At 37.5% G+C, this 15421-nt stretch overlaps 1 protein-coding gene across 2 annotated transcripts in view; it reads left to right on the top strand.

The window, feature by feature from the left end:
* The window catches only part of SPAG16 (sperm associated antigen 16), a 655515-nt gene that overhangs the window by 140911 nt on the left and 499183 nt on the right, over positions 1 to 15421 (top strand). The window lies entirely within an intron of this gene.

The raw sequence follows: 15421 nt of genomic DNA, 5'->3' as shown, positions 1-15421 counted from the left end.
CCATAGATATTGGCAAAAAGGTAGATCTGTCTTCTTCACTCCAGGTAAAACCTACAAGCTTCCTTACTTTGACAGTGGCCCCAGAAAATATGCATGCCCTTCAAGCAATCTAGCTGAGATTGAGCAGGACCTGCCTTTGACCTTCATAGTGCACAGTAGTAGCAGGAGTATGGATTCACAAAACCCCTTCTCTTACTTTGACAAATAAGTTACAAGGAGAATCCAAGCATGAAATGAACTGGGAGTGATAATGGGACTCTATTCAGGGAATTCATTTGCCTGCCACTTTTTTTGTTCTTATTTGTGTTAATTCTCTCCTCCCTCAACATGTCTAAAGTCTTTGGGGCAGAGATCTCCATTTGATGAGAGTATAAAACGGTCAGAAGCAAGCAATTCTCTTAGTTCACAAAAAGGTTCTAAACTTACAAAGGATATGATGGACTACAATGAAAAATGTGTAAGGTTATCTTTACTAAGACTCCTAGAATAAACCACCCAGCATGGCTACTGACTAGTCACATCATACCTAGCTGTGTCATAAGAACAATGTGCTAGTGCCAGCATTTCTCACATTAGCAGTGTTCAAGATACACTGCTGTAGGTTCCCAAAATATTTTCAGAGTGTCCTATGCAGGGCATTAAGGCATATTAAGCAGCAGAACTATCTCCAGGATGGTGAGAGGTTTGCTTTTGATACAGCTTTGGAACTCCTCTCCTTTCATTCTTCTCATGCCAGCTATTAAGAAAAATGACACAAGGACAAACTGTATGGCAATTGTCATATGTGCCCCAAGTTGATTCCAGGAATACTGCCTTATCCTAAATATGATTAGGGTTGGACTTTACAGTAAGATCTGTCCATGAGCCATCATAACTTGTATTTTCTTTCTTTTCATTCCTATTTTTGTATTGTTATGTTTATGGAAGTCACACTTTTCAGTGTACACACCATAAGATGAGAGTTTGTCTCCCTGGTACCTATTTTTGACTAACCCCCTTCTAGTTACTGTACTTTTGCTCTAGTTCAGAGGATATGTTTCCAAGCAAAGGTTATACCTTGGCACTTCTATACTTTTACTGGCATGTTTAACACTGTGCCATATTAATATACCAGGAATTCTTCAAATGTGGGTGGACTAGTGTAGGCTTTGGTTACACTGTGTTGTACAGGAAGAAAGGTGACAAACTTGAGTTTTTCCAAAATGTAATATTGAGATTATTCATTCTACTTACAGCAAGAAAAGAACAGATCACAGTTCAGTAGTTTGTGCTCAACCCTCAATTTATTTCCTAATATTCTTCTGTTTGTTAATTTATTTTAGTTGTGCCAGAAACATCTTCATTGGCTGTTTATAGCAATGTCAGTCAATTCACATTTCTAAAGCACTGAATTTCCAAATAAGAACCCCTAATTTTGGTAACACTAATTGAAAATGTGCTTCCATGGATAAAATTAGGCTTTTTTCTGTATTCCAATGAGACATAAGCTGCCATATGCTTTTAACATTCCTAGTTAGTAAGTGTCATAGTGAATATAGAGTTGCAGTCAGGCTGAAATCCAGTAGTAAGTCACAAATAGAATAGGCTTATTGCATAAGCTAGAATTTGGTGAATCAACTCCTCTGTAAGTTCCATTGGTTCAGCTACTCTAGTTGCTGCTTTCTGTTGGATTTCAGCCACTGTATTTCTAAGTTAGTTACACATTTTTTTTCCAGCAGAAGAAATCATACCATCTGGCATTTGTAATACTGTAGATGAACACTTAACGAGGACAGAATTCAGATTTCCTACATTCAAATGCAAGTTTTGCAGCAGCCCAACTAAGAGTACTGTGTGAGCACTCTTTTCACTAACTTGAAACCACTCTTTTGTCAGTCAGTAGTGTGATATCTAAAATATTAGCTAACCTATGTCACAGCTCAAATGGAATTTAGGCTGTGGTTGACTTCCACCCAGTATATACTTTATATCAAGATAAAACAATGCAATTTTGCAGACCATTAAATGAAGCAAGAGCTATGCGTATTGCTATTTTACTGTATTTCTTTAGAGATAGGGAGTTTCTCTCTTATTGCTTCCATTAGGAGAAAAAATCAGAGCATCATCTCCAGGACTTGTACAGTTTTTCTCTAGCCCAAGGGATATTCAGAAAACAAGAAGTTTAGTAATCCAGTTAACTTGATTCCCTCAATCTATTCATGACACAGTTCTTTTTACCCTTAGCAGTGGTAGAACCCTGACAAGAAAACTGAATATGGCCTTCAGAGGGAGACTTATAGCAGGTGGACATCTTTCCCCTCCCCTTGGTTGAGTATACCTAGAGGGTTAAATTTGATTATTAATCCAACTAGAGTATATCCAGTGGATCAGCAAGGCTTTGGCAAGTTATCATTAATGTAAATTCTGCTGATTCAATGGAGCTACTCTAATTAGAATTTACAATTAGATTCAGTTTAACTGAATGGCTAATTTTTTAAACAAAACATTTATCGTAGCATAATTTAGAAGTTTGATATTAAAAGTTTACTTGCTAAATCAAAAGTCAATTGTTAATGATTGTTTGGTAAGAACATAGAACTGATGGACTTAACATAGACAAAACATGGCCACTACTTTATTAGCTATAGTTGCAGTACCTTCATAGTGCTGAGGAGAAACAGTAAGAATTTGTACCATGTGCATGCTCAAACACTCTGTAGACCCCATTGTTTGGCTGAAGATTTGGTGTAGCTGCCCCCCCAATTTTAAAACATAAGATAATTAAAACAATTTAAAATCAAACAGCACAAAATCAAAACATTCAAACATTAAAACCATTAAAACTATTTCACTAAAATCTATGCACAATCATCAACCACAAAGGCTTTAATAAATACTGTAATTACATATTGACTTGGCTTCAAAATTATGCCAGTGTTGGTGCCAATTGAGCCTGCAAGGGCAGGGTATTCCATATTTGGGGTGCTACAGCAAAAAACCCCTCCCTCATGTTTACACATAACAAACTGTTCTCAGTGGTGGTACATGGAGGAAGACCTCCCCAATAGATCTTAGTGATCTGGCAGGTTTCTATATAGAGAAGGTGCTCCTTCAACTGTCTAGGTCCCCAGATTATTAGGCTTTGTAGGTCATCGTGAACACCTTGAACTCAGACCAGAAATGTACTGGCAGCTAGTACCAATCCTTCTGAACTGGTATTATGTGGGTTCTGCAGGACATTCTTGTTAGCAGCCTAGCTACTGCAGCATCCGTGTCATCTTCAACAGTAGTCCCATGTGAAGTGCATCGCACTTGGGAATTTATCACGACATGGACTACTGCGGCCATACTATCTCTGTCCAGGAATGGTCATAGCTGAAGGACCAGGTGAATCTGATTCCAGGTACTCAGAGCCACTGAGCTCTAATGAGGCTCCAATGATGAAGATGAATCTAGGAGTACCCCCAAACTATGCACTTCCTCCTTTGCAGGTGTGTGTGTGTGAAACTTTATCCAGATCAGGTCTCCTACCCAACCCTTGGACCTGAGAAACATCAAACCACAGAGCCTCCATCTTGCCAGGGTATAGCTTCAGTTTGTTGTTTCCTTCATGGAGCCCACTACAGCCTCCACCACCTGCACAGTAGCAGACCATGATGAAAAGCATAAGTAGAGCTGACTGTGATCATCCTATTGATGTACCTGACCCCCAAACTCCTAATCTCCTCTTCTGGCAGCTTCATATAGATATTAAACAGCATGGGAGATAGAATGGAATCCTGTTATATCACACAACTTAATCTCCATTGAGTTGAGCAAAAGTTCTCCAATACCATTCTTTGGAACTGGTTCCAAAAAGAGGAATGTAACCACTGTAGTCCACTGCCTCCCACTACCATTCCAGGAAGTCTGTCGAAGAGGATACCATGATCAGTGGTATCAAAAGCCAATCTCCATGTCTTTAGACTGGAGCAGGACACCAGTCAAGGCAACTCGGGATATTTCAGTACCAAATCTTGACCTGAAACCACACTAAAATGGAACCAGATAACTAGTGCCCTCCAAGAACATCTGCCTTCCACTGCATATTGAAACACCTTGTTGAAAAAGGGGATATTTGCAATGGGGTTGTTGTTTTCACATACCTCTGAGTCCAAAGAGATCCTCTTTAGAAGTTACCATCTCCACTGTAATAAGGCATTTAGTACTTCCAGGGCTGACCCTGTCAAGCTGACCCTGACACTCCTTCTAGATCTTATCAAGCATGATGGGCACCCCCCCAAAAAAAAAACCCCACACAAAGTATCCTTCATTCAACCAATGGAAAAAAAACAGATCCAGAGAGTGACCCACCATATGTGAAGGCCCCATGATGTGTTGAAATTGTTCCATGATTGCGATGGCAACCATGAAATCCTGAGCAAGACCTATTTGGACAGCCTCAGAATATATGTTGAAATCTCGAAGACAACAGTCCTGGAGTTATCCAGCCTCACTCCCAAGATCACCTTGGCTACCTCAGGCTGGAAGTCTGCTGGGCAATGGGGTGAGTGGTACACAAGCAATAACCCTGTTCTGTCAAGATACAGGACCTCAAAATTGATGCTATGATGAATAGGTTCCCTTGCCTGAAAGATGGAATCTTTATGGATGACAGTAGCTGCTCCCCACTCCACTCTTCAGTTTAGACTAAGACAGTACCACCTCACTCAGCTCATCTCTTCCCGGCCATCTGTTCTTCTTTGGACTGAATGTTGGTTTAAGCCCCAGATTTTAGGCAATGTAGGCAGAGAGTGTTTACTGAATAGAAAATGAAATGGAAAATTGCATTAAAAGTTCCCCTCCAGTTTAATGCATGTTGCTCAAAGCATTACTGTGTATATAAAATAAATACAAAATAATAGCAGTTATATTTCACATCTGCTTCTCATGTTTGAACCACAGGCTTAAATCAGGAGGTTGAAGAGAAAAAAACAGCTTCTCTATTTTTAGAATTTTAGCAGGTCCCTAAGTGGAATCCTGCTGTATCATTTGTGTCTCAGTGCAGAAACTTTCTGAGACTGGCATATTAATGAGATTCTTCAGTTTCATGTTTGAGGCTTTCTAGAAGTTCAGAAAAACATGAAAGTCAGTTTATTGAATGGGTTGAATAAACCTTTCACATTTTCCCCTTGAGAAAGGCTGCTTTGCTAACCTCTGCAATACTTAACTGCATTGTGAATGCAAATTACATTCAGTCACATTCAGATTAGACCTCTGCCTTGAAAAAACATTACTGTCTTAGAAATACAATCTACCCACATAACTAGAACCTTCATTAAATATTACTTTATAGATCTATTCAAGAATAGTTGCAATTTTGCTTACTTGTCTTGTAGTGAAACAGAACTGATTTTCACTCTTCACAAGAGAGTAATGACAGGGACATGGTTACTGAGAACAATCAAGAGACCAAAGGAAATGGGTGATACCACTAGTTTAAAGCTTTTTGAATTGACTCAATAGTTGAAATTGTTTAAGGATTAACTTAGTGCATCAATTGAATATATCCTGTTGATGATAATTTTCTGCTGTACATCAGTTTAAGAAACTAATTCTTCATATAATATCCTTGTTGCTGTATCCCTTTTTCATAATGAAGCTATATGAAAACCTGAGTTTGATTGTTGGAATCCTCTCGCAAAACTTTACAGTGCACAACAGCCACAGCTATCCTGCAGCAATTTTGGGAAAACAAAATGTTCCTAGAGCCCCATGTAGGGTTTAAGGATATCTAGAGATTCCCTTCCTGTTGGGGCAGCCTTTGGCATATGTGGAAGAGGAAGCAGAATGGTCGAAGTAGGAAAATCGCCCCCACCAATCCCAGTGGCAGGACTGCAGCCAGCAGCAGTTGCTTTCCAGCTTCAACTCATTCCCCCTCCTCTTCCTTGTCTCCTGAATGCTGCACTGGGATGAAGGGAATCCCTAGGGATCTGTGAAACTTGGGGGAGTGTGAGGAATTTTTTGTTTTCCCAAAACAGATGCATTATGGCTGTGGCTGATGATGTCATCCATGTTGCATTGTATAATGCTGAGCAAGAGGATTTCAGCCATTATGTGATAAACGATATTTCTATTACATGAACTTTCTGTCCTCACACGCCACAAAGATGCTATTTTGATGCTTTCACTAGGATGTATTTTGAAAAATGAAGACTGTTTTTGCTAGTTTTTATGGAAGTTTTAAACTTCAGCCCCAGATTAGAGATGGGGGTATTCATATACGAATATGAATAATACCCCTACACAGGTGGACATAACGAGGGTCCAGCCCCATGGGTCTGGATGGTCCACTCACTGATCTGCTGTGGGTGTGGGTGCCTCAGAGCCAGTAGACATTGTCTAGAGGGGCGGGGTAAAAAGTGAATAAATAAATAAACATAAATAAATTCCAGTGGCTCCGGAGATCGTGTTCAGCTCACCACTATTGGCAGGAGGTGGGACAACAAGCCTCTCTGCTAGGTCAAAGACTGGCTCGCCGAACACGATATATATTTTTCCCCCAGCAGAAATTAAACACAATAGAATAAGAAAGAAGCTAGCATCAGGATATAGAAGCAAAATTATAGCATTTGCACTCACACAAAATGAAGGTGCTGAATAACTACAGCCTTCTATTCTAAAACTAAGAATTCTCATCCTGTTGAGAATTAAGCTGATTTTAGAAAGCACATGAACATTATTCTTAGGCTAGCCATTTATTCAGAGAGGAAATGAATTTTTCATATATTTCAAATAGGTAAAAGTTTACTATGTTGACTTTTGAAATTTAAAAATCTGAATGGATTATTTGAAACATCTAAAAGTTGAGGTCTTTTTTGATGATAGAATTTTAGAAAACAATACAGTATTGCTAAAATCAAAGCTTCTACATCTTCCCCCACAAATCCTTGTAGATTATCAGCCCTGGATTAACCATTAAGCAGTCAGTCAGTCAGTCAGAAACCTTTATTGGCATACTGAGTACAGTAAAACAGACAAATACAATAACATACAACTAAAATGTTCACTGGGTAACGGGTAGGAAGGGCCGTTTTTTATCTGTTGTCAAGTCGTCTCCGACTCTTCGTAACCATTAAGCAAAACAAGCACATTCTTAAGGCATCAACAAAGGAATAGGGCACCACAGAGATTTTTTCAGTGCTGCACTTACCATGGTGCAAATGGTGCACTCCTTAACAAATCACATCCATCCATCCAAATCCATCAGCTCTCCCTCCCTCAAAAGCCCAAAGAAAACCATCTTCCTACTTAAAGCAACTGAGTGTGAACCAGTAAAAACTAAAAGGTATAAAGACTAATTTAGCAAGAAAACTCATGTTTTAGTGAAATGAGCAATCATCATCATCATCATCATCATTGCATGGCTTTTTGTGGGTTTTTTTTAAAAAAATTACTTTTGTATTTTGGGAGGTTGGGTGGGGACAAGGATGAAAAGAGTTGCTGGCCTCTGCACTGTATGTGTAAGCCAAAGAGATACTCTTTCTTTCTTTAGCCACTCTTAAAAATGCACTGGAAGGGGGTTTTAAACTCTTGTTTGAACTTTTCAGTTTACTGATTCTGACAAAATCTGACTGCATTAATCAGAGTGTGAAAGCACAAAATATGAGCTGATATTTTATATTCATCCTCTATTAACATTTTGTAACTTCAATTATTATCCTTTTTCTATTTTTCCATTTTTATTGCCCTCCATTTTCTTCTTTTTTTCAATAATTTCTTCATATTTAGTCATCACTCTACACTCACCTTCTTTCTTTTACCACTCCTTAGTCCATTTTTCTAACTGCATTACAATGAAACATGAAACTCTTTCTTTTCCTAAAATTTCTTTTATTTGCTCTCTGTTTTGCACCTTCTTCATCCAATCTTTTTATATACCCATATTTTTCACTCCATAAGAGGCACCTTTCCATAAGACGCACCAATTTTTTAGGAGAAGAAAACAGGAAAATATAATCTGTTTTCTTCGCTCCATAAGACGCACAGACTTTCCACCCCCCTGTTTTGTGGGAAAAAAGTGTGTCTTATGGTGCGAAAAATATGGTAATTCCCTGTTCTATCATAACCTTCTAACTTTCTCTGAAGGTTTTCTGGGACATTTCTTAATTCCACAATTGACTCAATGGAGAAATATTTGGACTCAATATTTTCCTACAATTCTCCCAACATTGCAACATATTACTTAGAAAGGGATGATCTACTTTTTTTACAATATTTGTTACCCATATGTTTTCCTTGGTGAAAAAAAAAGTTCTCCACACTCTCTTCATACTTATTAAACTTCAAATCACTCCAAAGTACCTCTTTCCTATTTGGAACGATCTCTGCAATGTGCTTCAGATTATTTGCTATTTAGTATAAATTAATATTTGTGATACCCCAACCTCATTCTCTTTGGAATGTATACCATAATTTTTGTTTATTTCCATTATAAAACATATTAATTGTATTCTGCAATTCTTTTAGTTCCTTATTACCTATCTTTATGGGTAACATCCAGAATATAAAATTTAATTTAGGGATTATCATCATTTTAATACCGCTATTCCTCCAAACCATGGTAACTTCAATTTTTGGTATTCCTTTACCTGTTCCTCTCTTTTTAAGGTTTTCAAAATTCATTTTTATAATATTTTGCAAATTCCAAGTGATGCTGATACCTAAATTTGTAATACTAGTTTTTAATTTACCTTAAAATTACCTTTAATTTTCCTTCTCTCATCATTATCATAATTTCCTAACATAAGTTTCAATTTACTCCAATTTATCTTGAACCCTGTTAGTTCTTCAAATGTTTTAAAATGAATTTTAATCTTTTAAAAAGGATTTTAATGGGTCGTCAATTGCTAATAACATATCATCTGTAAATAGATTCACTTTTATTTTATTTTTTCTCTATTCCCTATTCCCCTTTCCCCCTCATCTTCTCAAATAACATTTGCAAATAACTTCATTATCAAAGTAAATAAAACTGGAGATAGTGGGTTTCTCTGTCTTGTTCCTCAGCCTAAATATATTCTCTGGATTTCATCATCATTCACTAAGACCATTGCTCTGTTCTCTGAATATAATTGCTGAATAATATGCATAAAATGAGTACCAAACCCTAGTTTTTAAATTATTATCTTTATTGACTATTCCACCAAATCAAATACCTTGAAAATATTTAAGGCTAATAGCCCTTTATTGTTTTTGTCTCTTTTATTGCATATATTTAATTAAATCCCCCATTTGTCTATCTTGAAAAAATCCATTTTGGTCTTTCCCAGTATATTTATCAACAACACTATTCAGAGTGGAGATATAAAAAAGAAATTAGTGACAATGAATAAAAGAAGATGTGGAATAAGAGAATAATGAAGAATAGATCTGTAAGGTTTAAGGAAAATTGTTACAAGGTAATATGGAGATGGTATTTAATTCCTATGAAACTGAATATAATGAACAAAGAAATATCATTCTCATGTTGAAAATGTAAGAAAGAAAAGGGTACATATTTGCATATGTGGTGGACTTGTGAAATGAGACAGAAGGAATGGGCAGTCATTTTTGAAGAGATAAATTATGGGTATTGACTTTTGAATGTCCTTACTTACGACCATTTCGAGTTACGACCACCTCTGGCTGCAAAATTTTGCTTCTACTTGTGACCAGAGCTTCAACTTATGAACAGAAAAGATAGGGGGGAAAGGCAGGAAATTTAAATTTCTAATTGTAGGTGGTGACGAGGCTGCTTCTTTGTAGCTCTTTCACCCCAACAGTTAGAGAGTGTGCATCGTCATGGCAGGCTTGGGACTGCCTCCTTCTGCTTCTAAGTGAGCACATTCATTTTTCTTCAACACAAGAAACATATTCCTGGACACAGACAGGGCATGTAGTGTAAAATACAAAACAGTACAAGTAAAACGAACAAAGAAACAAACCAGTCCTGAGGGTGGTGGGGAACACTGTATATTTTGAGGTATGTTTGTATTTCAGTTTATGTTTTTGTTGTCAAGTTTTATTTATTTTTGGAAATACATAAATAAAAAGAAAGCACAAGATTTGGTTGAAAGCCAGTAATTTGATTGTCCATATGATTTTGCGTACAATATGTGATTCTTTTTTCCAACTCACATAGTGGGAGTCTCAGGTCAAGCACTACTTACCCACTTGTGTATATTTATCCTACTCTCTGTTCTGTTTTGACAAGGATCTGGTAATTCTGCACTCTGAAAGTAGAAAAAAAAATACTACTACGAGAAGTGTGACATAATGTTTTTGTTTTGTTTGAAGAGATGTGCTGAGTTAGAAGCACTTTAATTTTTTTCAGCACCTTGTTGATTATTAAATGGTACAATTTAGATGTACCAAAATGCTCATTTTATTATCCTAATAAGGTTGTATTAACATAACAAATGTCAGTGCCTTGTACTTGATATATTGTGATTTTATTCCATTCAGAAAGAGATTAGTTGTTTTGAAGCTTAATTCGAACAATTAATTATCATCCTTGTAAAGGGTCCATCCAACTGATGAGCCATACTTCATAATATATTTTGAAGGCATTTGGTAGGTTTTGACAACTAGCACTAAAGTCAAAACACAAAGTTATTTCAAATATTAATCAAAAAAGCAAGCAAAAGTGGTTGAAGATTATAGCAGCTTATTTATATATATTTTTTGAAATCTTATACATTTCTACTTAGACATAAACATCATTGTGTTCAATAGGATATACTTCCAGTCCTTTTTCTGTACAATTCTATATGCAGAATTGTAGACTCAGGCCATTAATTTGGTATATCGTCGTTTACTCGTTTAGTCGTGTCTGACTCTTCGTGACCCCATGGACCAGAGCTCACCAGGCCCTCCCGGAGTTGTGTCAAATTCATGTTGGTTGCTTCGATGACACTGTCCAACCATCTCATCCTCTGTCATCCGCTTCTCCTCTTGCCTTCAGACTTTCCCAACATCAAGGACTTTTCCAAGGAGTCTTCTTTTCTCATGAGATGGCCAAAGTACTGGAGCCTCAGCTTCAGGATCTGTCCTTCCAGTGAGCACTCAGGGTTGATTTCCTTTAGAATTGATAGGTTTGTTCTCCTTGCAGTCCAGGGGATTCTCAAGAGCCTCCTCCAGCACCACAATTCAAAGGCGTCAGTTCTTCGGCAGTCAGCTTTCTTTATTGTCCAGCTCTCACTTCCGTACATCACTAGAGGAAAAACCATAGCTTTGACTATTCGGACTTTTGTTTGCAAGGTGATGTCTCTGCTTTTTAAGATGCTGTCAAGGTTTGTCATCACTTTCCTCCTAAGAAGTAGTCGTCTTTTAATTTCGTGACTGCTGTCTCCATCTGCAGTGATCATGGAGCCCAAGAAAGTAAAATCTGTCACTGCCTCCATATTTTCCCCTTCAATTTCCAGGAGGTGATGGGACCAGTGGCCATGATCTTAGTTTGTTTTGATGTTGAGTTTCAGGCCATTTTTTGCACTCTCCTCTTTCACCCTCATTACAAGGTTCATTAGTTCTTCCTCACTTTCTGCCATCAGAGTGGTATCATCTGCATATCGGAGGTTGTTGATATTTCTTCCGGCAATCTTAATTCCGGCTTCGGATTCATCCAGTCCAGCCTTCCGCACGATGTATTGTGCATATAAGTTAAATAAGCCGGGGGACAATAAATAGCCTTGTCGTACTCCTTTCCCAATTTTGAACCAATCAGTTGTTCCATATCCAGTTCTAACTATTGTTTCCTGTCCCACATATAGGTTTCTCAGGAGATAGATAAGGTGGTCAGGCACTCCCATTTCTTTGAGGACTTGCCATAGTTTGCTGTGGTCCACACAGTCAAAGGCTTTTGCATAGTCAATAAAGCAGAAGTAGATACTTTTCTGGAACTCTCTGGCTTTCTCCATAATCCAGCGCAAGTTAGCAATTTGGTCTCGAGTTCCTCTGCCCCTTCAGAACCCAGCCTGTACTTCTGGGATTTCTCGGTCCATATACTGCTGAAGCCTACCTTGGAGGATTTTGGGCATAACCTTGCTAGCGTGTGAAATGAGTGCAACTGTATGGTAGTTGGAGCATTCTTTGGCACTGTCCTTCTTTGGTATTGGGATGTAGACTGATCTTTTCCAGTCCTCTGGCCACTGTTGAGTTTTCCAAAGTTGCTGGCATATTGAATGTAGCACCTTAAGAGCATCATCTTTTAAGGTTTTAAATAGTTCAACTGGAATGCCATCACTTCCACTGGCGTTGTAGTTAGCCAGGCTTTCTAAGACCCACTTGACTTCACTCTCCAGGATGTCTGGCTCAAGGTCAGCAACTACATTGTCTGGGTTGTCCAGGATATCCAAATCTTTCTGATATAATTCCTCTGTGTATTTTTGCCACCTCTTCTTGATGTCTTCTGCTCTGTTAGCTCCCTTCCATTTTTGTCCTTTATCATGTCCATCTTTGCACAAAATCTTCCTCTAATATCTCCAATTTTCGTGAACAGATCTCTGGTTTTTCCTTTTCTGTTATTTTCCTCTATTTCTTTGTGTTGTTCCTTTAAGAAGGCCCTCTTCTCTCTCCTTGCTATTCTTTGAAAGTCTGCATTCAATTTTCTGTAACTTTCCCTATCTCCCCTGCATTTTGTTTCCCTTCTTCTCTCTGCTATTTCTAAGGCCTTTTTGGACAGCCACTTTGCTTTCTTGCATTTCCTTTTCTTTGGGATGGTTTTTGTTGCTGCCTTCTGTACAATGTTACGAGCCTCTATCCAAAGTTCTTCCGTCACTCTGTCCACCAAATCTAGTTCCTTAAATCTGTTCTTCACTTCCACTGTGTATTCATAAGGGATTTGGTTTAATTTATACCTGGGTAGCCCAGTGGTTTTTTCCTACTCTAAGCTTGATTTTGGTATATAGCCTCTTTCAATTTTCTCTTATTTTCAATAAGCAATTATGTTCATCAGGTTTTGAGGGCCTACCTTCCATCCTTACTAGGTGGTTGTCCTTTAGAATTTAAGTTTTCAATATTCCTTTTCTTTGAATTATATATCTCTTACTACAAATGGTGATGTTTGTAGTTTCCTGCTAATTATACTAAATAATACTTATGAACCATCAGTTAAATTCCTATTTACAGTGACCCTTTCCAAGATTTTCTAGTACTCAGCGATTGTTTACCATCTTCTTTTTCTGTGGGTGTTCTGGGACTATGTCACTTGCTGAAGACCACACAAATAGCTCTTTTTCTTACTAGGCACAGTGCAGAAGTCAAACTTTCAATCCCTGCTGATCCATCTTACTAAAGTATCCAGCTAGCTAACTGTAGTCAATTTTCAGATTTCCTGCTCAAAGTTTTGGGAGCTCTAGCTAAGTGACCCCATTCAGCACATATACATTAGCATTGTATCTTTTTGTGGTAGGTTGTATTCATGTGGAACTTCACCACACTAAAATTCCTTTTGATTTCAAAGGAGTTAGAGACTCAGTAGTGAGTGCTGTGGTTATCAGTTATCCAGTTTTGTTTATTTATGTTTTAGGAACAATTCATGGTTTCTTCCTGACAGCTGTGAGTCATACTGGAACATTAGCTTCCAAACCTGACTCCGGGGGCGGGGGGGGGGAGTGAACATTTTCTAAGATACTATGAGGTTTTTTTATAAAGAAAAGTTTATATTTAGAAATGTAAACAGATGTCTGCTAATAGATATAATTACAGGAATTTAGGATTTCTCAATTAAACCATTTGTGCATATTTTTTATTTTTAATAGGTCTGTTTTTAATTTCAAATGACAAATCAAATGTTTTCTTTAAAGAGTCTCAGCAGTACGATGCTGACCTTTTGGAAAACATTGCCTCTGGACAGTGTCAGGAAATGTCACTGGATCTAAAATGCAGCAACCATAGTGCTAGTTTTAGCCTATAAAATGGCTTGGGTATAATCTCGAGGTCCATGTTTCCCTTTATAAGCCTGCTTAAATATTAAGAACATCAGGAGAGGATTTTCTCTTGGTCCCATCACCCTCACTGGAGCGTTGGTGGGGACACAGGAGAGGCCTTCCCCATTGCTCCCAGATTTTGGAACTCCTTCTCACAAGAGGCCAGGCTGGTCCCATCCTTGCTGTCCTTCCACAAGCAGGCAAAGACCATTGTCTCTTCAATCAAGCTTTCTCTTAATGACTGCCTGCCTGAGGTTTTTAAATGGATGGTTGTGCCTTACTGCTTTGAATGTGTTTTTGGCATTGATTTTGTTTAGTATTTGTGTACCTACTGCTTTTAGCTCTAAATATTGTCTTTTTAATTATGTAAGCTGTCTTGGGTCCGTTTTAAGGAGAAAGTCAAGGTAAAAATATTTTAAATAAATAAAGTAAATAAATAAATAGAGTTTCAGGTAGCTGGTATAATAATTCATTCTTAGTATCATTTATTCTTTGTATTGCTCAAGATATAAAGTACACTAATCCTGTTCTTTGTTACTGGTTAGCTAGCATGTGCCCCTGGGCTAATAAGGGATCGTAACAATTTCTGAAAATATAATCAGGTTCATGAAAGGTGGTAGGGCAGAATGAAGACAAATTGCCATTTGAGTACTGGATACTCAGTACTCAGATACTCCTGTATGGTTTGGATATCTGAAGGAATGTATGGAAGCTGTAGGAAGAAACTTAAACTGAGGTGTAATGAGCAAAAAAAAGCTAGAAAATGTAATCATGAGTTAATATGATTTAAGTATTTTACTACTTCAGAAACTGAAAACATATGTGCATAAGATTCAAAGTAGCTGACAGTGAATTGTATCAGAATACCTGTTTTTTTTTTACAGTGCCTTTTGAGTCAAAGAGAGTTAACGTCTTCCTTTAGACAGTGCAATTCTTTCAAGGGGTAAACTGCATCACTTATATATTTTTTCTCATCACATAGGAGAAAATTCAACAGGATTTGTATAGGCTTTAGTACGACTGGTGCCTAAATGTCAAGATAATATATGTTGATGTTATGTTATTAGAGATGCCTCTGTGGTAAATCTCACGTAAATGGAGATTACATTTCAGCAAAATAAAAATACAGATACATGGTTTTAAAAATTATATCCTACCCTTCAGATGTGAGTTCCTAAGTTGTTCAGTACATCACAGTTGTTCAGTACATCAACAATTTTCTAGGCAAGTAATTTTAGTCAAATAAGCAAAATGTGATGTGTTAAAATGTTCGTATGAACATTCTTTCATGCTAGAGGGGAATAAGCCTTGGGTTTGCAATGTAGTTTTGCCTGATGCTTCTTCCTCAGTTTTTCAAGTATTTGTACCAGCTCCCTGAACCTGCTAGTGATAAATGGATTGAAAAAGAATTTGAAATAAAGCTCTTGTTTCCTTTGGTGTTAATGAAATGTACTGGCCTTTCTGTTTCATGATACAGAAATATTTTCTTTACAGAG

Source organism: Pogona vitticeps, chromosome 1, assembly GCF_051106095.1.
Source record: "Pogona vitticeps strain Pit_001003342236 chromosome 1, PviZW2.1, whole genome shotgun sequence".
Taxonomy (NCBI): Eukaryota; Metazoa; Chordata; class Lepidosauria; order Squamata; family Agamidae; genus Pogona; species Pogona vitticeps.
This window is presented reverse-complemented; position numbering and strand designations above follow the sequence as displayed.